The 22,398-nt window shown below is 37.4% G+C and overlaps 1 pseudogene; it reads left to right on the forward strand.

Annotated features, from left to right (window-relative positions):
- The first annotated feature begins 6,605 nt into the window (after positions 1-6,605).
- The window catches only part of LOC136311663 (histamine N-methyltransferase pseudogene), a 62,390-nt pseudogene continuing 46,597 nt past the window's right edge, over positions 6,606-22,398 (forward strand).

Consider the following 22,398-nt stretch of genomic DNA (forward strand, 5'->3'; position numbering starts at 1 on the left):
TAAATCAAAACCTTTAATCCAACATACAAGAAAGGAAGTCTCTGATACAAAGTCACTCATCTGAGGCATAATGGGATTCCTCATGAGAGTGCACCACCGGACATCATGCAATCAGTCAAGGGTGTGGGGAAATGCTTAGTCTTAAAACTAAGCCTTAGACTATAACGACCTGGCCTGCTTACAGCCTGTCCCCACACCCAATGCAAACTATAAGTGAGCAAATATATCATATTTAAAAACTTATTTGACCAACACATATAATAATAATTACTTACCCAGTACTTTATGTCGGATTTTCACTAAGTTTAGAAGAATAAATCTTTATAAAACAACTTACTATAGTTAAATCTATCTTTTTATTTATACTTTGGTTGCTCCGCTACCACCCACCATAAAAGCTGGAATGCCCACTAGGGGACGGTAGGGACCAGGTTGACTACCACTGGGAGAGATGGTAATGAAACAACAGAGCCAAGAACTGGTGGGCCATTAGCTTTAATCCTAGCTTGCACCTGGTGAGTAAGAAATACACACAGTGGGAAAACATTTCCCTTTCCATTCAGGGCTCCAAAAGCCACTGACTTATCCGAGTTTTCTAGAATTAAAGGTTTGTACCTCACCAGTCTTATTCACCTCTGTTCCCCATCTCCTTCTCTCTGCACAAACTGGCTTCTCCTTCAGCACTCTGCCATCCTGGCTACTTCTCCTCTCCTCCACATGGCCTTTACCTGCTCTCCCCTCTAGTACTAATCTTAGGAATGGAGAGAGAGCAAGCTCCCGGTCTGCCACATTTTATAGTGTAGAAATTAAAACCTTTAATCCAATATACAAACAAGGAAGTCTCTGATACCAAGTCACTTAGGGTGGGAAAGGCTTAGTCTTAAAACTAAGTTTTAGGGTTGTTATACCTATGCCTGCTTACAGCCTGTCCCCCACACCCAATGCAAACTATAAGCGAGCAAACCTATATATCATATTTACAAACTTATTTGACCAACATATTAAATAATACTTGATAAAAAAACAATAAAACTCTTATTTAAGATATTTACATATTGCTTCTTGATTGGCATCCTCATTTGCAATTTTTATAACCTATAGACAGAATGAAAATGACTATGTGCGCTTAGAATATGCTGCTGTGCAGATGAATGATAAAAAAGAGTAAGGAATGCCTGACCTGTGGTGGCACAGTGGGTAAAGCGTTGACCTGGAATGCTGAGGTCACTGGTTCAAAAACCCCGGCTTCCTTAGTCAAGGCACATATGGGAGTTGATGCTTTCTGCTCCTCCCTATTTTCTCTCTCTCTCTCTCTCTGTCTCCTCTCTCTAAAATGAAAAAATAAAATCTAAAAAAAAAAAAAAGAATACAAATGTAATTTGTGATTTCCACATTGGGCAGTTTCCCAGGCACCCATATTAGAGAGAACCATGATTATAACATGATTATAACTGCCATTTTAACAACCAATTTGATGAACACAACAAAAAATTAGGTATCCTTTCTGCCAAACTGGTGCAGACCAGCTGAATCCCACCACTACCTCTTCATATTTGAATTCCCAACAATATGACCTACTGCTTGACCTTGCATTTTGCAAAACAAGTGAAGGATTTCAAACAACAGAGGGTGAGCTGCAAAGGTAAATTTCTGACTAAATAAACATCTAAAATTGCCCAAGGTTATCAGTCTTCAGAGACAGTATGATGTTTGTTTTCCCAAAATGATTAGTATATTGTCCTCTGCTTCTATTATATAATTTGATCTTTTCTAACAGCCTCTATTTATGGCTAGTAATAGTTTTTCATTTGCTGGCACTTTATACAGTGGAACATTCACAAATTCAATTTATTAAGAAAGCTGTGCTATACTACTTATATTTGTTATTCCAGAATGTTCTCACCCATCCTTTCTACTGAATACTCTGAAATATCTAGTACTCTATAAAGTAGATGCAAATTTTTTCTCAATCTGATTCATGAAAGTGATTAAAATGATTTATTACTGTGTATTAGGCATCAAATATATTATAAAAATATATGCCTCCATTGAAACTTTTTGTTCTTTTTCATATATATATATATGCATTTAGAAGAGTAAGGATTTGCTTTATCACTCTTAAACTACTTATTTGTTTTTGTCCCAAAATTTTTAGAGAGGTGGAAAAAATAGAAGGAAATATATTTCAACCTGAGTGGATATAAGATCTGCAAAGGTAGCAGCAAGCTATAATAAGTTATTCAGAAATTTATTACTTCAATCTTTGATGCTTAAATTAATTGCATCACAATTAGTGTTTGCCTCTGGAACAAATAGATGCTGATATCAATTTATTAAAAGTCCTTTATCCTGATAAATCCTAAATTGCCAAATGGTGCTTTGTTTATTTGTGTAAATATATGCAAACTACTTTAAGCTTTATTTTGAAAGTCTTCAACTTTATTTATCACTAAAATTGCCTGTCAACCCCAAAAGAGACAATGAGGTAATTTGTTAATGGTTAGAGCAGGTACACAGAGAGATGTGACGAACCCGGCTAAGGGCTGAGGGGATTTCTTACATGTAGATCCACAGGTTCATCTTTCCTGATTCTTTTTTTTTTTTTTTTTTGCATTTTTCTGAAGCTGGAAACAGGGAGAGACAGTCAGACAGACTCCCGCATGCCGGGATCCACCCGGCACGCCCACCAGGGGCGACGCTCTGCCCACCAGGGGGCGATGCTCTGCCCATCCTGGGCGTCGCCATGTTGCGACCCTCCTGGGTGTCGCCATGTTGCGACCAGAGCCACTCTAGCGCCTGGGGCAGAGGCCACAGAGCCATCCCCAGCGCCCGGGCTATCTTTGCTCCAATGGAGCCTTGGCTGCGGGAGGGGAAGAGAGAGACAGAGAGGAAGGCGCGGCGGAGGGGTGGAGAAGCAAATGGGTGCTTCTCCCATGTGCCCTGGCCGGGAATCGAACCCGGGTCCCCCGCACACCAGGCCGACGCTCTACCGCTGAGCCAACCGGCCAGGGCTCATCTTTCCTGATTCTTTAGGTTATATCTTGCCTTCTAATCAGCTATATTTAAAATAAGTTGTCTCTTAACAGAAACAAAGGCTAAAATATTAATTCTTCCACCTTAAATTTATAAGACCACCTGGCCTGTTGTAAAGCCAGTATCCACAGCCACCATCACAGCAGCCGGACCCATGCAGGTCGCATTGGATTCAGACAGATGGTAATGAAACAACGGAGCCAAAAATTGGTGAGCCATTATCTTTAATCCTAGCTTGCGCCCAGCGGACAAGTAAAAAAACACACACTGGCCTCCAAAACCAGCACTCACAAAGCTACTGACTTATCCAAGTTTCCTAGAATCAAAGGTTTCTAGCTCACTAGCCTCATTCTCCTTTGTTCCCCATCTCCTTCTCCCTGCACAAACTCTGCACTAACCGGCTTCCCTTTCAGCATTCTGCCATCTTGGCTGCCTCTCTTCTCTTTCACGTGGCCTTACTGTGCTCTCTAACCTGCTCTCTGCTCTAATGCTAATCACAGGAATCAAGAGAGCAAACTCCCGGTCTGCCCCACTTTTATAGTGTAGAAATCAAAACCTTTAATCCCATATACAAAATAGGGAAGTCTCTAATACAAAGTCCCTTATCTGAGGTATGATAGGATTGTATCACCCCACATCAAAAAGGGTGGGAAAAGCTTAGTCCTAAAACCAAGCCCCAGGCTACAAGGATACACCTGCCCACAGCCTGCCCCCAACACATCACCTGGGCAACAGGCTTCCACGTGGGCAGCGCCATCTTTAACAAAGTGAGCATAATATATTTTATCTGCCCAACAATCCACCCCTATGCTCACATTAGTACCCACAATCTACATCACTGGCATCCCCGTGCAAGGAAATTAGGCACATTACACAAATTACAACATGACAAATCATACAATTTCAACAATTACAAAGGTACATTTCACCAAGTCTCTGAGCACTTTGCCAAAAGTGCAAAATGTCCTCTGACTTCTTTCTAGCTATGGGAAAAGCTTCCCAGTGTAGGGGAAGAGCCTCTAGCAAAGCTGTCCCCCACCCCCATCAGGGTATTTCTCATTGTCCAAAATTTGTAAGTCCATCCAACAAAGGAGCCAGTGCCCACTCTGGTCGTAGTCCAGGAATCAGTCCACACACATTGGGCTTCAGCCACCCCCCTCATCCCTGCTATCCTGGCAGGTCTTATACTGTCCCAAGGAGGAGCATGTGGCAATGGCAGTCAGCATTTCCATCTCTGCTCCGGAGAGCATGATGGCATCAACCTCTATGTCCCAAAAATCACAGACCTACCAGGGCCGTAGTAGGTTCTCCTTCCAGCTGGGCTCTCATCTTCTGGAGACTGTAGATTGCAACTCCAGCCCAATTCTCCTCATTTTCCAAAGAGGAACTGAAAACACCAGCTCCCGCTGTCGGGCTTGAGTCCCGGGCCGCTGCCGCCTTTTGCTCCGCAGACATTGCAGCTCCAGCTCTGGTCTCAGCCCTGGCCTCCCGCCACTGCGGCCTCTCTACAACATCCAGGGCAAGCTGTAACTCACGAACCTGTGACTCCTTCTCCAGCGTCTTCTCCATTTCCAAATTAATCTCACGGACCTGGTCGGCCTCCTCCAGTGCTTGCTTCAGCTCCAGGGTTGACATCTCTTTCTCCCACATTTGCTCCAGCTCCTTCCACTGCTCAGTTTGCAGGTCCCGGGCAGCCTCTTCCACAGAGCTCTCGGTTTCCTCTCGCATGGCTGTAAAAGTCAGCCAGCCGACGGTCCCCAAAAGGACAGCCATGGAGAACCATAACAGCAGCCAGTCCTCTACTCCACCTCTCAAAGGTGGTGGTGGCTCCATACTCATCTGTATCAAATCCTGCCACAGACTACGCCAAATGTAAAGCCAGTATATACGGCCACCATCACAGCAGCCTGACCCATGCAGGTTCGCATTGGACTCGGACAGATGGTAATGAAACAACGGAGCCAAAAACTGGTAGGCCATTATCTTTAATCCTAGCTTGCACCCGGCAAGCAAGTAAAACACACACTGGGCTCCAAAACCCACTCATCCAGCACTCACAAAGCTACTATTTATCCAAGTTTCCTAGAATCAAAGGTTTCTAGTTCACTAGCGTCATTCTCCTTTGTTCCCCATCTCCTTCCCTCTACACAAACTCTGCACAAACTGGCTTCTCTTTTAACACTCTGCCATCTTGGCTGCCTCTCTTCTCTTCCACGTGGCCTTACTGTGCTCTCCAACCTGCTCTCTGCTCTAATGGTAATCACAGAAACTGAGAGAGCAAGTTCCCGGTCTGCCCCACTTTTATAGTGTAGAAATCCAAACCTTTAATCCAATATACAAAATAGGGAAGTCTCTAATACAAAGTCACTTATTTGAAGCATGATGGGATTGTACTACCCCACATCAAAAAGAGTGAAAGGGCTTAGTCCTATAACCAAGCCCCAGGCTACGAGGATTCAGACTGCCCACAACCTGTCTCCAACACACATTAATATCAGCTGGGCGACAGCTTCCACGTGGGCAGCACCATCTTTAATAAAATGAGCATAATATATTTTATGCTCACCAACACCTGTGGTGGCACAGTAGATAGAGTGTCAACCAGGAACACTGAGGTCACCAATTCGAAACCCTGGACTTGCCAGTTCAAGACACATAAAACAAGCAATCAGTGAACAATTAAAGTAAAGCAACTATGAGTTAATACTTCTCGTTACAACCCCCCTTTCTGCAAAATCAATAAATAAAATCTTAAAATAAATAAATTTCTAAAACTAAAGTTATTGTACGGCCAGTATTCACCACCATTGTCATTATGGCCATACATGTACAGGTTCCCATTAGATTCAGGCAGACGGTCAAGAAATAGTGCAGGGGTCCCCAAACTATGGCCCGCGGGCCACATGCGGCCCCCTGAGGCCATTTATCCGGCCCCCACCGCACTTCTGGAAGGGGCACCTCTTTCATTGGTGGTCAGTGATAGGAGCATAGTTCCCATTGAAATACTGGTCAGTTTGTTGATTTAAATTTACTTGTTCTTTATTTTAAATATTGTATTTGTTCTCATTTTGTTTTTTTACTTTAAAATAAGATATGTGCAGTGTGCATAGGGATTTGTTCATAGTTTTTTTTATAGTCTGGCCCTCCAACGGTCTGAGGGACAGTGACCTGGCCCCCTGTGTAAAACGTTTGGGGACCCCTGAAATAGTGGAATCAAAAAATGGTGGGCTATTCCTTTATTCAAGTCTCGTACTGGTCAATGAGCAACACACAGGGAAAATACTTTCTTTTCACTCATTCAGAGCTCACAAAACCCTGCTACATTATCCAGTTACACAACCAGGAGAATCTTCTGCAGTTCCTCCTAGAATCAAAGGCCTCACCAGTCCCAAAGCCCCTCACCTCTGGTTCCCTATCTGCCAACATGGCTTCTTACTCTGCAAAACTGGCTTCTCTTTCTTTCCCTGCCTTCCCTGCCATCTTGGCTTCTTTCTCCTTCTCCTCCTTCCTCTCCTTTCTTTTAAAAACTTTTTTGATGTGAAAACCTCTCCTCCAACAACATTAGCCTAACAATGGCCCTTACCAAGCAGGAAGGTAATTAACAATTTCACAGAACACATACCCGGTGCTGCCCAGTGCCATTTTTTTATTTTAAATATTTTATTTATTCATTTTAGAGAGTAGAGAGAGAGAGAGAGAGGAGAGAGGGAGGAGCAGGAAGCATCAACTCCCCTATGTGCCTTGTCCAGGCAGTCCCGAGTTTTAAACTGGCAACCTCAGCATTCTAGGTCAACTCTTATCCACTGCACCACCACAGGTCAGGCAGCCCAGTGCCATTTTTAACAGTAAAAACAAGCAAACTCTAATAACACAAATTTTACAAAGTTATTTGCCCAACAGCTATCTTAGTGGAGATGAATGACATGTTATGAAATCAATTATGCTATTTAACAGTATCTAAAAACTGTTGTCCTTAAATAACTTACAAAGGCTTTGTAATGGACAAAGCTCTGTGGGCTCAGTAAACACTATGCCTCACATTTAATAGCAATATCTAATGTTTATTAAGGACTTAATCTGTTTCTATCACTTTACATGTATTAATTCATTTAATGTTGGCAGCAGCCTTACAAGATATATACTAGTGTCAACATAAGAAATTTCCAAACCTGTAAGAAATTTTTATGAGTTTATCTGAGCCAAACTGTCAACATTGCAAAGTCTCAACGGATTGAGAAAGTGCTCCGGAAAATGGAGGTTTCACCACTTACTTTATACATCAGAATCAAAGGGAAAGACATAAGGGGGTTATATGAAATTGATTGGTGATAGAGTAGGGAGGGGGGAGAAAGCAAAGCAGGAAAATCTCTGGGATTGGATAAAATGTAAAAATGTGCATGCTGAAACTTCTTTTACATAGTCAAGAACAAGATGTTAATAGTCAATGATTCACATGGTAACATTAACAATGAGGGCTTTCCTTGGCTCCTGCTCTGGTGGGATGCCTGCCCTGAGAAGGGCAGGAAAAGATTACTTATGTGTTATCAGTTACATTATTGTGGATGCAAAAGACAACAGCCTTGATCAAGTAGATACTGACTTTGGTTTAGAGAAAAATACCACTCTAGGACATGACTACCCACCATGAACTGCTTTTAGTTAGAAATAAATTTTCATGTTTGACCACCCTGTGTGGTTACTTTAGGTATCTGAATTTGCAAGGCCACCATGCAAGCTTTCCCTGTGCTTGTCAGGTTCAGCATGTGGCTCTTTTTCTTTTTGTCCACACTAAGATTGTGTTACTTTAGCAGATAAGGAAACTGAGGCATGGATATCTAGCGTAATTTGCCCACGGTCGCATGACTTATAAGTGTCAGAGTTACATCCATATTTAAACCCAGTCAGCACAGTTCCACAATGTTCATTCTTAATGTTTGGACTGCACTCTTATAGTAACAAGTATTTTCCCAATGCATGTAGATGTTGCTATAATTAATAAAGTACAGATACGAGGATAATGTATACCAGCAGTATGACTACTTTTATGTTGTGGTTTTTTAAAATTAGTTTGGTTTTCAAAATGAGTATTTTATCCTTAAAATTCTGAAAAATGTGGGCCTAGCACAATTCATTATATTCAATAAGCCTCTTCTTCACCTCACAAGAGTAATCAGAAATTTGAATTTTCCAGGGATAACCGACGGGCCCCAGTTATCACGGGAGAATAAGTAAAGATCACCTGGGCTAGAAATATGAAGGAGATAATAAAAGAGTGAGCTACCGGAGGAAGAAGTACTACAGATATCTGCCAAGTCCGTGCAGAGAAAGAAGAGTCAGAGCACATTTATCACCAGGGCAGAGATCCACAATAGACCCAAGATGGAGTTACTTGTGCTAAGCCCCACCAAGACTTAATATCTAATGAAATTGCAGTTTCAGCCTCTACCAGGAGTAGAACTTTAAACCAATAAAGCTGGAATTTCCTAGTCAGCACTATTGAAGTATAGCAAAGAACCCCTGCTTTACCCCCCGAAAAAAGGGAAACTTTGCCTGAAACAATCCACTCTTTTGACTTCCTTGTCTCATCCTCCTTTTGCCTATAAAAATCTTCCATTTTTTGCCTAAACAGGTGGTAGAGCAGTCAGTAGAGCATAGACCTGGGTCTCTGAGGACTGAGGTTTGAAATCCCAAGGTTGCTGGCTTGAGCATGAAATCATAGACATGACCTCATGGTCTCTGGCATGATCCCAAAGGTCCCTGGCTTGAAGCCCAAGGTCGCTAGCTTGAGCCAGAGGTCACCAGGTGCCTGGAGCCTCCGGTCAAGGCACATATGAGAAAGCAATCAATGAACAACAAAGGTGCTGCAAATATGAGTTGATGCTTCTCATCTCTCTCCCTTCCTGTCTGTTTCTATCAGTTTCTCTCTCTCTCTGTCTCTCATTCTAGAAAAAAAAAAGGGTCTGACCTGTGGTGGTGCAGTGGATAAAGTGTCATAAAGTGTCAACCTGGAGTATTGAGGTCACTGGTTCGAAACACAAGGCTTGCCTGATCAAGGCACATACAGGAAGCAACTACTATGAGTTGATGTTTCTTGCTTCTCCCTCCTCTCTCTCTCTCTCTTTCTCTCCTCTCTGAAAACTAATAAATAAAAAATAAATTTAAAGAAATAATCTTGCATTTTGTATAACTCCTCAGAGCACTTCTCTAGTAAATGGGATGTTGCCTGATTCATGAATCATTCAATAACACCAATTAGATCTCTAAATTTATTCAGTTAAATTTGTGTTCTTTAACAAAACTGAGTCAATGCCTGAGTAACATGAGACACCATTAAGGTGAGAATTGTGTGTCACCCATTCTAAGGCATCTATCCCAGAGACGTAAAATACAATACAAGCCACAGCTGCTTACCAAAGCCTTGGACCACTCAGCAGAGAGATTCTCCACTTGCATTGCTAAAGTTATAGTGTACTTATATGGGGTTTGGAGCAGTGATGAAACCTACTCCTTGTCATAGTTACACAACTGTAATATATTACTCTTGCTTTTAGTGTAGCTGACAATTGGAAGGCAATCCTTTTCTAGGGAAAATAATAGTTGGGACAGTACTTTTTATTTCCTTTGGTTTTTTATTTCTATTTGATACATGCCTTCCTAATTCTCAAAAACATGGTCAAGATAATAATGGAAAAAAGAGTTGTGTACATGAAAACAAGAGTAAATATCCTCATATAAAAAGTGAAATATATAATATGGTGACTTTGAATCTTGAGTAGATAGGACATGATTTTAGTTACATCCTTGGCATATAGATACTTGCATAATATTGCCGCAGTTATGTTTACCATTGTAGGAAACAGTGTTTGTTACTATGCTTTTCGAAATTTTCTAAACCAGTAATAGCCACCGGACTAGCACTGTTCACATTACCTTTTAACCTTGTAAGGCAGGTCAGTGTGATGGAATTGAGGCACATGTTCTTTCTGCTGCATCATTTCTCTCACGGATCCAAATGCATATTATTAAGGTGTTATTATGTCATCCAATCTTCACCCACCGACCAGTCTATGAGCTGAAAATGATATGAATGACTAATCAGACTCAAATGATCTGAGCAAGCCCATTTTTTTTTCTATTCCTATTTGGTTTTCTTCCTGGCTGAGCTGTTGTGACCCTGTGAAAAATGGCTGTTTGATCTAAAAATGTGTTTTATTTCTAGGTAATGGACTATGTCAACTTCCATTTCTTATGAAATTCACAGAGAACAGTCCAGCATTGCAAGACATTTCTTACATTCTTATTTGCTTGTTCTTTCCCACCACATACTTTAATATAATTGACGTCCCAATCTCTACTCTATCCCTTGACTTCAGCAATTGGGTTTTCAATTTCTTTGGGTTTCCTTTTATGAAGCACAGACATTTACTGTAGAACAGTACATTTAGTTTTCCACTCATGTAGCTAGCGATGAGGGAGAAAAGACTACCTATTTCTTGAGGTTCTCTCAGGTAAGTGAATTTGGCTCAATCTTCCTCAGCTTTTAGTTCTCCCATTAGTGTTTGAGAATGCCTCAGTGAAAGTGACTTGTATTGCATATAATGTGAGCACCCTTACTCCCACGGTAGCGCTGACAGTATTAAAGCTGGGTTCTAAGGTTGTGATTATAAGTTTCCTCAGAAAAGTTGGATTTAAAACTCCTATTATTATTATCATATTGATTTAACAGCATATAATTTTAAAAGAAATATTGTAAGGGGTGAAAGTACAATAATTTCTTGTAAGGGCTGAGTTACAGAATGTTCTGTAGGGAGTTAAGGCATTGTAGGAGTTTGACTCACAAATCTTTTTTTTCTTTTCTTTTTTGTATTTTTCCAAAGCTGGAAACAGGGAGACAGTCAGACAGACTTCCGCATGCGCCCGACCGAGATCCACCCAGCATGCCCACCAGGGGGCGATGCTCTGCCCACCTTGAGGCGTCGCTCTGCCGAAATCAGAGCCATTCTAGCGCCTGAGGAAGAGGCCATCCTCAGCGCCTGGGCAAACTTTGCTCCAGTGGAGCCTTGGCTACAGGAGGGGAAGAGAGAGACAGAGAGGAAGGAGAGGGAGAGGGGTGAGAAGCAGATGGGCACTTTTCCTGTGTGCCCTGGCCGGCAATTGAACCCGGGACTCCTGCATGCCAGGCCGACGTTCTAACACTGAGCCAACCGGCCAGGGTCTGGCTCACAAATCTTAATCTTTACTTTGTTGTCTAACAAAATACAGAAAGTTTTCTTGCAGAAAGTTTCCAGAGGTACAGACGGTTCCCAGAGACCCCAGACCCTGGCCATTTCAGAACAACATCCAGGATGCCAGGTAAATCTGTGCCAGTGTCAAAAAGACATTCCAAGGAGGCATTTCTGCAAACTAGATGCCCACCTCCCTTACACTGCTACATGACTAACTACTTGCTCTATAATGAATCATTAATCTCCCCAAGATGTATAAACTGGCCAGTCAGCAGAGACTGTCAAGGCAGGATTTGATGCATTTCTAAGATCCCTGCTTTCTCAGCTTGCTGGCAATCTGAATAATATACACGTTTATATCACTCAGATCCTGGTTCTGTAACTCAGTGGCTATGGGCAACTTAACCCAAGCTTGTTCCAGTATCAATATGTATATTATTACTAACTAATCTGACAAAAACTATAACATTTTTAATCCTGATAGAATCATTTGTTTAAAAGTACTCCCATTGAAGTGACTGTAAATAATGATATCTTATGTGTCAATATTCTTAGTTTTCTAAAGGAAATTTGACTTAAAACTTTTATTTTTTTAAGTACTAAAATTGCAGTATTTTCTCTGGAGGTCATAGGGCTACAACAGCATGGAGATATGGACCTAGTTCACTAAAAGATGCAATGAAATTATTTTATTTTAGAAAATGAAATTTTAAATTTCAACTTATCAGTCTTTCTGTGTTAAAGATTGTATAGCCATTAGATGGTCCCCACACTATTTATTTTTAAGTGTTTATATATGTTTAGTTACCTGATAATTAAATTAAAATAAAATATTTAAAATATGTCTGTTCTTCTGAACATATTTCTGCTTGTGAAATCTCAAAAATAAAATAATAAAATACATTTTGTATTAGAGCTCTCAGAGAAACACAGCCAATCTCTCAAAACAAAGATTTATTATGAGAACTTTATTCACACAATCACAGAGGCTGAGAAGTTTCATAGCCTGCCACTTGGAAACTAGAGTCCCAAGAAAGTCAGTGGTATAATTCAGGTTGAGTCTTAAGGCTTAAGGATGGGGGATCTAAGGGGATAAATCCCATTTCCAAGGCAGGAGAAAATGAATTGAGATGTCCCAGCTCAAACAGAAGTAGAAAAAAAGAAGTGAATTTCTTGCTCTATCTTTTGGTGTATTCAAGCCCAGACTACATGATGCCCACCTACATTGAGGAGGTCAATCCACTTTACTGAGTTTACCAATTCAAAAGCTAATTTCATCTGGAAACACCCCCACAGATACCATGTTTAATCTAGATACTGTGGCCAGTCAAATTGACACATAAAATTTATCATCACACTTCTAATGTTATAAATGAGGAATCTAATCTCGAGTAATTATAGCCTTACTCTCTGAGCATATTAGTGACAGCAGTAGGTACTGAGCTCCCAATTCTTGATTCACAGTTCTTTAATATGTTCCTTTGCTTCAAAAATCTCCTATGGAGTGGGTGCTTACTAATTTACACATGTACTTTAAATGACAATTTGAATTTTTAAAAATAAACATATAATGTGGGAGCAAAAACTTATAGGCAGCCTCCAATTCCAATTTGTATCATGGAATAGCAACAGAAAAAAAAAAGTGCTTTATATAGATATAAGATAAGGTATAAAGAAAATAAGTTATCTTTTCAAATCCTATATTCACAAATATCTGATGCCAAAATATGTTTCTTATGTTGGTTACAATTTAACTTTTACAACATATCTGTCCCAAGTTACTCTTTAATTCATGACTTGTTCCACATGCTACAAATATCCACCCTTAACTGATTTCTCATTTTCTCTACCATACACATTCATTCATCTTTTGTATGGTATCAGTGTCTTAAGGATTTATCTCAAAAGATAACAAAAAATAGCATTTTTTTTAGTTAACTGTATTTCAGTTACCATGTTAAATATTTAATATAGAATGTTTCATTTACTCTTGACTACAATGTATAAGATACTTATCATTCCCTTTAAAAGATAAGAATAATAAACACTGTTATTTAGATGAAATAATATTTAACAGTAAAAATTAGAAAATGTTATTATGTTTAATAAATCTAGTCAACTGTGGTAAGGCAACATATAGGTAAGCCATTAAAGTGATTGCTATAAAGAAATGGACAAAAAGAGAAAAGTACTTGGGTATATTATATAAGGTCTACCAGAAAGTTCTGTCCGTTTCTATCACAACAAGTTTCGACACGTAAGCACATGTTTATTTGGCGCATGTGTGCTTTTCTATTTTTATCACTTAATATATACATACTGACGTAGCAAATTAACTAAAACAAAGTTGATTCACGTTAGTCTTATGTGTGAAGCGATAGTGTACCCGTGGCTACTGATATAAAGTTCATTTACGCCACTGTATTATATACGAATTTCAACAAGGAAGAAATTCTACAGAAGCATGTAGAAATTTATTGAAAGTGTTTGGTGAAGGTACAGTTTCTGATATGACATGCAGAAGATGGTTGAAAAAATTCAAAACAGGTGATTTCGACCTTTCTGATAAGCCACGTTCTGGGCGATCATCTTTGATCGATGACGATATTGTTAAGACCATGTTGGAGTAAGATCCTTTTCTGACAACATCAGAGATCGCAGAATGGCTTAATTCAGCTCAGCAAACCATTTCAGACCATATCCGGAAGATAGGATTGGTGTGGAAATATATTATTTAATAAAGTTTATTGATGGTAAGAAAAAATTGTATTTTGTTTTATTCCAAAAACGGACAGAACTTTCCAGTAGACCTTGTATTAAAAATACATAAAAGTCTATATAAACTCTCATTTAAAATTTTAGCAATGTGTATTAAAAAGGAATTCAGTGAAAATATAGTAAATAATTCAACAGAATTATACAAGTAAGTGTATTAGGGTGAACAAATAGGGCATTTACATTTTTTGATTGATTTTTAAAATATAGATATGAAGATAAAACTTCTGTTTTTTTAAGAACTAATATTCTGTATTTATGAAGTAAAAAAATATTGTTAAAATGTTTATACTACCCAACGTAATCCACAGATTCAGTGCAATCACTACCAAAATTCCAATGTCATTTTTCACAGAAATAGAACAAACATTTCTAAATTTGTATGAAGCAACAAAATACCCCAAATAACCAAAGCAATCTTGAGAAAGAAGAATAAATTTAGAGGTATCACTTTCCTTGGTTTCAAACTACACTGCAAAACTATAGTAATCAAAATAATATGGTATTGACATTAAGACAGAAACATAGATAAATGGAAATGAATAGAGAACCCAGAAATGAGCCCATGCATGCATGGTCAATTCATATATAATAAAGGAGTCAAGAATACACAATGGGGAAAGGACAGTCTTTTCAACAAATAATTTTGTGAAAACAAGTCAGTCACACATAAAAGAATTAAATTAGACTAGTCTTTTACAACACACATATAAATTAACACAAAACAGATTAAAGATTTAAATGCATGACCTGAAACCATAAACTCCTAGAAGAAAACAGATGATAAACTCTTTGACATGAGTCTTGGTGATATATTTTGGATATGATTTCAAAAGCAAAGACAACAAAAAAAAAAAAAAAGAAGAAGAAAGAAAGAAAGAAAATGGGGGGGCAGAGCAGGACAATATCAAACTATAAAGCTCTACTCAGCAAAGAAAATTATTAGCCAAGTGAAAAAGAAACATTGAGTCAGAGTAAATATTTGCCAATTATATATCTGAAAAGGGGTTAACACCCAAAATATACAGTATAAGAATTCATACAAATAAACATCAAATAAAACTCCCTGAATAAACTAATTAAAAATGGACAGAGATATTTTGTTGTCCCTATAATTCAATGGGATATCTGACCTCCTCAAAATTCCAGAACTAATAAACTCATATTTAGAATTTTGGCATAACAAAATCAACAACCAAAAAAATGGGCATTAGATTTATATAGACATTTTCCAAACTAAACAGATGGCCACAAGGTACATGAAAAGATCTCAACATCACTAAGATCAGGGAAATACAAATCAAAACCACAATGAGATATTACCTTACAACTTTTAGAATGGTTATTATAAAAAAAGATAAGAAATAAACATGGAAAAGAATATGGAGAAAAAGATACTCTTGTGCACTGTTGGTGAGAATGTAGACACTATGGAAAACAATATGGAGAATCTTCAAAAAATGAAAAATAGAACTACCATATGATCCAGCAATTCCACTTCTGGGTATTTATCCAAAGAAAATAAAAACTAATTTGAAAACATATATGTACTCCCATGTTTGTTGTAACAAAGAATACCACCAGAATATAAGAAGAACATATTATAATAATAAAAGAGTAAATTCATCAAGAAGTCAAAACAATCTTAAATATGTATACAAATAACAAAGCTTCAAAATAAAAGCAAAATATAACAGAAATTAAGAGACAAATAGATAAATCCACAATCAGCAAGAAGTTTTAACATTCTCATTTTTATTGATAAAAAAGTTAAACAAAAAAACAACTAGAAAATTTATAGATTTCAGTAACAATATTAATGTTATAAACAATGCATTAATTGACATTCATACAGCACTTCACCCAACAAAGGCAGAAAAAAATAATTTCTCAAAGTGTACATAAGATGTTCAGGAAGGTAGACCATACCTAAATATATAAATCTTCAATTACAAAATGTTCAAAATTATTTTAAAATTTAGTTAAAAGTCAATAACAAAGTTTAGTTTAATAATTAATAATTGAAATATCTAAAAATGTTTCAAATATAAAAGAATAAAACCTACATTTTATTTTATTTATTTTTAATTCAGTGAGTGGAGGGGAGGCAGAGTCAGACTCTGGATTACGCCTCAACTGGGATCCACCTGGCAAGCCCACTAAGGGGGCGATGCTCTGCCCATTTAGGGCATTGCTCTGTTGCTCAGCAACTAAAGTCTTCTTCTGTCTGGGGTGAAGGCTTGGAGCCATTCTCAGTGCCTAGGGCCAACTCGCTCCAATTAAGACATGACTGTAGGAGAAGGGGTGGGGAAGAGAAAAGCAAAAGGGAGAATGGTAAAGAAGCAGATAAGCATTTCTTCTGTGTGCCCTGACCAGGAATTGAACCTGGGACATCCACACACCAGGCTGACACTCTACCACTGAGCAAACCAGCCAGAGTTACATTGCATTTTAAGTTACATGTATCTAAAAAGAAAACAAATAGGGCATTAGAACATATTTCTGATTTAAAGGTAATAATAAAAATATAGTATATTAAAACTCAAAATAAATAGCTTAGAAGAAAATTCATAACTTTAAGACCATACTGGGAAAAAAGAAAGATTTAAATCAATGACAATGTATCAGTTTAGATTAGAAAAGAAAAAATTATTCATAAAGTAAGTAAAAGGAAATAATAAAAATAAAAACAAAATTAATAAAAAAAAACAAGAATAGCTAAATTGGTTCAGAAATTAAGAAGAAAAACATGAATTGATAAGGAATTAAAAGAGAATTCCACAACAGATACTAAAGACATTAAAATGATAATAAATATATTGATATTAAACAACATATGAAAATAAATTCAAGGTCATATATTAAATAGAAAAAATGGAAGAAAACCATAGCTCAGCAAAACTGTCACATGGAAATTTTTTTTAAATTTTTTATTTATAAATTTCAGTGAGAGAGGAAGTGACGAGAAAGAGAGAGAAAAAGAGATAGAAACTATTCCCGTACATGCGCTGACTAGGGATCTAACCAGCAACCTCTGCACTTCGGGATGAGGCTCTAACAAACTGAGCTACCTCAGTTGATAAAATGATTTTTATCAACTATATCAGGAAGAAATTATGTCAATCTTTTTTTTTTTTTTTTTTTTTTGTATTTTTCTGAAGCTGGAAACCGGGAGAGACAGTCAGACAGACTCCCACATGCGCATGACCGGGATCCACCCAGCACGCCCACCAGGGGGCGACGCTCTGTCCACCAGGGGGCGACGTTCTGCCCCTCTGGGGCGTCGTTCTGTTGCTACCAGAGCCACTCTAGCACCTGGGGCAGAGGCCAAGGAACCATCCACAGCGCCCAGGCCATCTTTGCTCCAATGGAACCTCGGCTGCAGGAGGGGAAGAGAAAGACAGAGAGGAAGGAGAGGGGCAGGGGTGGAGAAGCAAATGGGCACTTCTCCTGTGTGCCCTGGCCGGTAATCGAACCCGGGACTTCTGCACGCCAGGCCGACGCTCTACCACTGAGCCAACCGGCCATGGCTAAATTATGTCAATCTTACATAAAATTCTTTGGAAAACAGAGGACACTGCCCAACTTATTTTCTGAGAGTAGCATAACTTTGATGCCGAAACCTGTAACTGTAGAAGAAAACCACAGACAAAATTCCTCATGAATACAGAAAGAAAAATATTTAACAAATAGAATTTAACACTAAATTTAATTTGTCAGCACTAAACCAATATTAGAAGAAATGTTAAAGGATCGCTTTAAATAAAAAATTAAAAGATATGAATGAGAAAATACAGGAAAAAAATGAAATCTTCACTGACAAAAATAAGCCCTTAGGAAAGGCAGTGAATCAATCATCTCTAAAGTTAGTTCAAAGGTTAAAAGTAGAAAGAATATGTATAATTATGACAATAAGTTAAGGGGTACACACAAATAATAAAAAAGTAAGAAGAATGGCATAAACATAAAGGGGGTGATTAAAAATTATATGTGTTACAACTTAAGCAATCATCACTTAAAATGGACCCTATAAATATAGCTTGATATGTATCAAGCACATGGTAACCACAAACAAAATAGTATAAGATATATATAACATATAAAGAAAAAGGAATCCAAACATTACACTGTAGAAAGTTATAAAGAGAACCAGAAAAGAGAACAAGAGAATAAGAGAAAAATAGAGCTCTACAAAAGAATCAGAAAACAAATAATAAAATGGCAACCACTAAATACCTATCAATAAGTACTTTATATGTAAATAGTCTAAATGCTCCAATAAAAATATATAAAGTGGGCCCTGGCCAGGTAGCTCATCTGGTTATACTGTCATACTAACATGCTGAGGCTGTGGGTTCAATCCTTAGGGCACATACAAGAATCAACCAATGATAACATAAATAAGTAGAACAACAAGTGATATTTCTCTCTCTGTCTCTATCCTTTCCTCTTGCTCTAAAAAAAAAATATGTAAGATCAAGAAATGGATAAAACAAAAAATAAAATGAACAAGACCAGTACAGATACTGCCTATAAGACACTTCAGATTGATAGACACACAGAGACTGAAAATAGAAACATGAAAAAAGATATTTCATATTAAAATGGAAATAGAAAAAAAAGAAACAGTTGAAGTAGCAATACATATAGACTTTAAAACAAAGGTTGTAACAAAAGACAAAGAAGGGTATTTTATGATGATAAAGAGATCCATCCAACAAAAGAATATAATTCTTGTGGATATCTATCTACATATAATGTAGGAGCACCTAAATATATAAAGTAAATATTGATAGACATAAAAGAAGAGGTTAACACAAAAATAATAATAGTAACTTATTATTATCTGTGGTGGATGTTAACACCACATTGACATCTATGCATTGATCTTCCAGATAGAAAATCAACAAGGAATGATGGCCTTAAATTACACATTAGAGCTGATGGACTCAATTCATATTTTTAGGACATTTCACCAAAAACCAGCAGAATATATAGTCTTTTCAAGTACACATGGAACATTGTACAAGATAGACCATGTTAGGGCACACAAGTCTCAATAAACTTAAGAAGACTGAAATTATATCAAGCATCTTCTCTGATCACAGTGGTATGAAACTAGAAATCAATTATAAGAAAACTGAAAAACACTCCAAAACATGGAGGCTAAATAACATGCTACAAAACAATGATTAGGGTAACAATGAAATCAAGGAAGAAATCAAATATACCTTAAGACAAATGAAAATGAAATACATGATTCAAAATTTATGGCAGAAACCAAAGTATTTCTAAAAGAAAAATTAATAGCAATACTGACTAGAAAGAAACTAAAAAATTGCAAATAATAAATCTAACCTTACACCTAAATGAACTAGAAAAAGAACAAATGGAACAAAAAGTGGGTAAAAGAAAGGAAATAATAAAGATCAGAGCATAAATAAATAAAACAGTGTAAAAAAATAGAAAAGATCAATGAAAGCAAGAGTTGATTTTTTGAAAAGATAAAAAAGTTAAAAATCCTTTAGCCAGATTCATTAAGAAAAAAGAGCTCAAATAAAAAAATAAAATAAAAAATGAAAAAAGTAACAAGTGACATCACAAAAATACAAAGGATTAAAGAAAATACAATGAACTATTTATATGCCAAACATTTGAAGAAATCAATGAATTTCTAAAAACAATCTTCCAAGACTGAACCAAGAATAACTACTTTCAAAATTGAGTCAATAACAAAAAACTCCCAAGAAACAAAACTCTTGGACCAAATCACTTCACAGATAAATTTTAACAATATTTAATGAAGAATTAATACCTATTCTTCTCAAAGTACTCAAAAAAAATTGAAGCCGAAGGAAGGCTGCCAAACCCATTTTACAAAGTCATCATTACCCTAATCCCAAAACCAGACAAAGACACTATAAGAAAAGAAAGTATGTACAATATACCTGATGAAATCAGATACAAAAATCCTTAGCAAAATATCAGCAATATTAAAAAGATTATACACCATGATCAAGTTGAATTTACTCCTGGGATGCAAGGCTGGTTCAATATCTGCAAAAACAATTAATGCGGTACAGCATATAAACAACACGAAGGTTAAAAATCATATATATGATCAATAGATGCAGGAAAAGCATTTGACAAAATCCAACATAATTTATGGTAAAAAAAAAACAAAACTTTCAGCATTTGTAAGGGTAGAAAAAACACCTAAACATAGTAAAGGCCACAAATGACAAACTCACAGTTAATATCATATCCAGTGGTAATATACTAAAAACTTTTATTTTAAAATGAGGAACAACACAAGGATGTCCATTTTCACCACTTTAATTCAACATGGTTCTGGGTGTCCCTTAGCCACAGCAATCAAACAAGAAGAAAAAATAAAAGGCATCTGAACTAAAAAGGAAGACGTAAAACAGTCAGTATTGGCAAATGACCTAGTACTATATACAGGGCACTCTAAAGATTTCGCCAAAAGTATTGTTAGAACTAGTAAACAGATTGAACATAGTATCAGGGTACAAAATTAATATTCAGAAATTAGTTGTATTTTTATATACCAATAATGAACAATCACAAAGAGAAATTAAAAATAAAATTCCATTTACAATTTCATCAAATAAAATAAAACCTTGAAATAAATTTAACCAAGGAGTAAAAGATTTGTCCTTAGAAAACAATAAGACATGAAAGAAAGAAACTGAAGAAGGGGCCCTGGCCGGTTGGCTCAGCGGTAGAGCATCGGCCTGGCGTGCGGGGGACCGGGGTTCAATTTCCTGCCAGGGCACATAGGAGAGGTGCCCATTTGCTTCTCCACCCCCACCCCCTCCTTCCTCTCTGTCTCTCTCTTCCCCTCCCGCAGCCAAGGCTCCATTGGAGCGAGGATGGCCCGGGCGCTGGGGATGGCTCCTTGGCTTCTGCCCCAGGCGCTAGAGTGGCTCTGGTCGCAGCAGAGCGACGCCCCGGAGGTGCAGAGCATCGCCCCCTGGTGGGCAGAGCTTCGCCCCTGGTAGGCGTGCCGGGTGGATCCTGGTTGGGCGCATGTGGGAGTCTGTCTGACTGTCTCTCCCCGTTTCCAGCTTCAGAAAAATACAAAAAAAAAAAAAGAAAAGAAAAAGAAACTGAAGAAGGTACAAATAAATGGGAGAATATACTGTGCTCATGGATATGAAGAATTAACACTCTTAATATGTCCATACTATTCAAAGCAATGTACAGATTCAAAGCAATCTCTATTAAAATACCAATGCATTTTCTTATAGAAGTAGAACAAATAACACTCACATTTCTATGGCACGACAAAAGATTTCACATAACAAAGCAGTTTTGATGAAGAACAAAGTTGGAGGCAGCTCACTACCTGGTATCAAACAAAACTACATATCTATAGTAAGCAAAAAAGCATGGTACTGGCATAAAAACAGACACACAGATTAATGGAACAAAATAGAGAGCCCAAAAATAAATCCATCTCTATATTGCCAATTAATCTATGGAGAAAAAGAGGCACAAATATATAATTGGGTGAACTGGAGAGATATATGCAAAAAAAAAAAAAAAAGAAACTATACCATTTTATTACACCATGTAGAAAAATAAACTCAAAATAGATTAAAGACTCAAATATAAGACTTAAAATCGTAAAATTCTTAGAAGAAAGCATGACATCACTCTTAGCAATATTTTTCGATGTCTTTCAGACAAAGGAAACAAAATGAAATCATAAACGAAAAAACAAAACTAATCAAACTAAATGTTTCTTGAAAAGTGAAAGAAAACATCAACAAAACAAAAAAGACAATCTACTGAATGAAAGAAAATATTTGCTAATGATATATTCAATTGGGGTTAATTTCCAAAATATATAAGGAACTTATAAAACTTAACACCAAATTAAAAAAGAAATTAATGAGCAGAGAACCTGAATAGACAATTCTACGAGAGGCCATAAGATGGCCAATAGACATATGAAAAGATGTTCCACACCAGTAATCATCGAGGAAATGCAATTAAAACCACAATGAGATATCACCTCACACCTGTAACATTGGGTATTATCAATAAATCAACAAACAACTGTTGCCAAGTTTGTGAAGAAAAGGGAATTCACATACCACTGTTGGTAGAACTGTATATTGGTACACCTACTATGGAAAAAAGTATGGAGGTTCCTCAAAAAATTAAAACAGAACAACCAATTTCTTTTCTTTTTTTTTTAAGTGAGAGGCAGAGAGACAGACTCCCGCATGTGCCCCAACCAGATCCAGCCAGCAACCCCCGTCTGGGGCTGATGCTCTGCTCATCTGGGGTCACGGCTCCATTGCTCAGCAATCTAGTTATTTTTTTCTGCACC

The sequence above is a fragment of the Saccopteryx bilineata genome, chromosome 8, assembly GCF_036850765.1.
Source record: "Saccopteryx bilineata isolate mSacBil1 chromosome 8, mSacBil1_pri_phased_curated, whole genome shotgun sequence".
In the NCBI taxonomy this organism is placed as follows: domain Eukaryota; kingdom Metazoa; phylum Chordata; class Mammalia; order Chiroptera; family Emballonuridae; genus Saccopteryx; species Saccopteryx bilineata.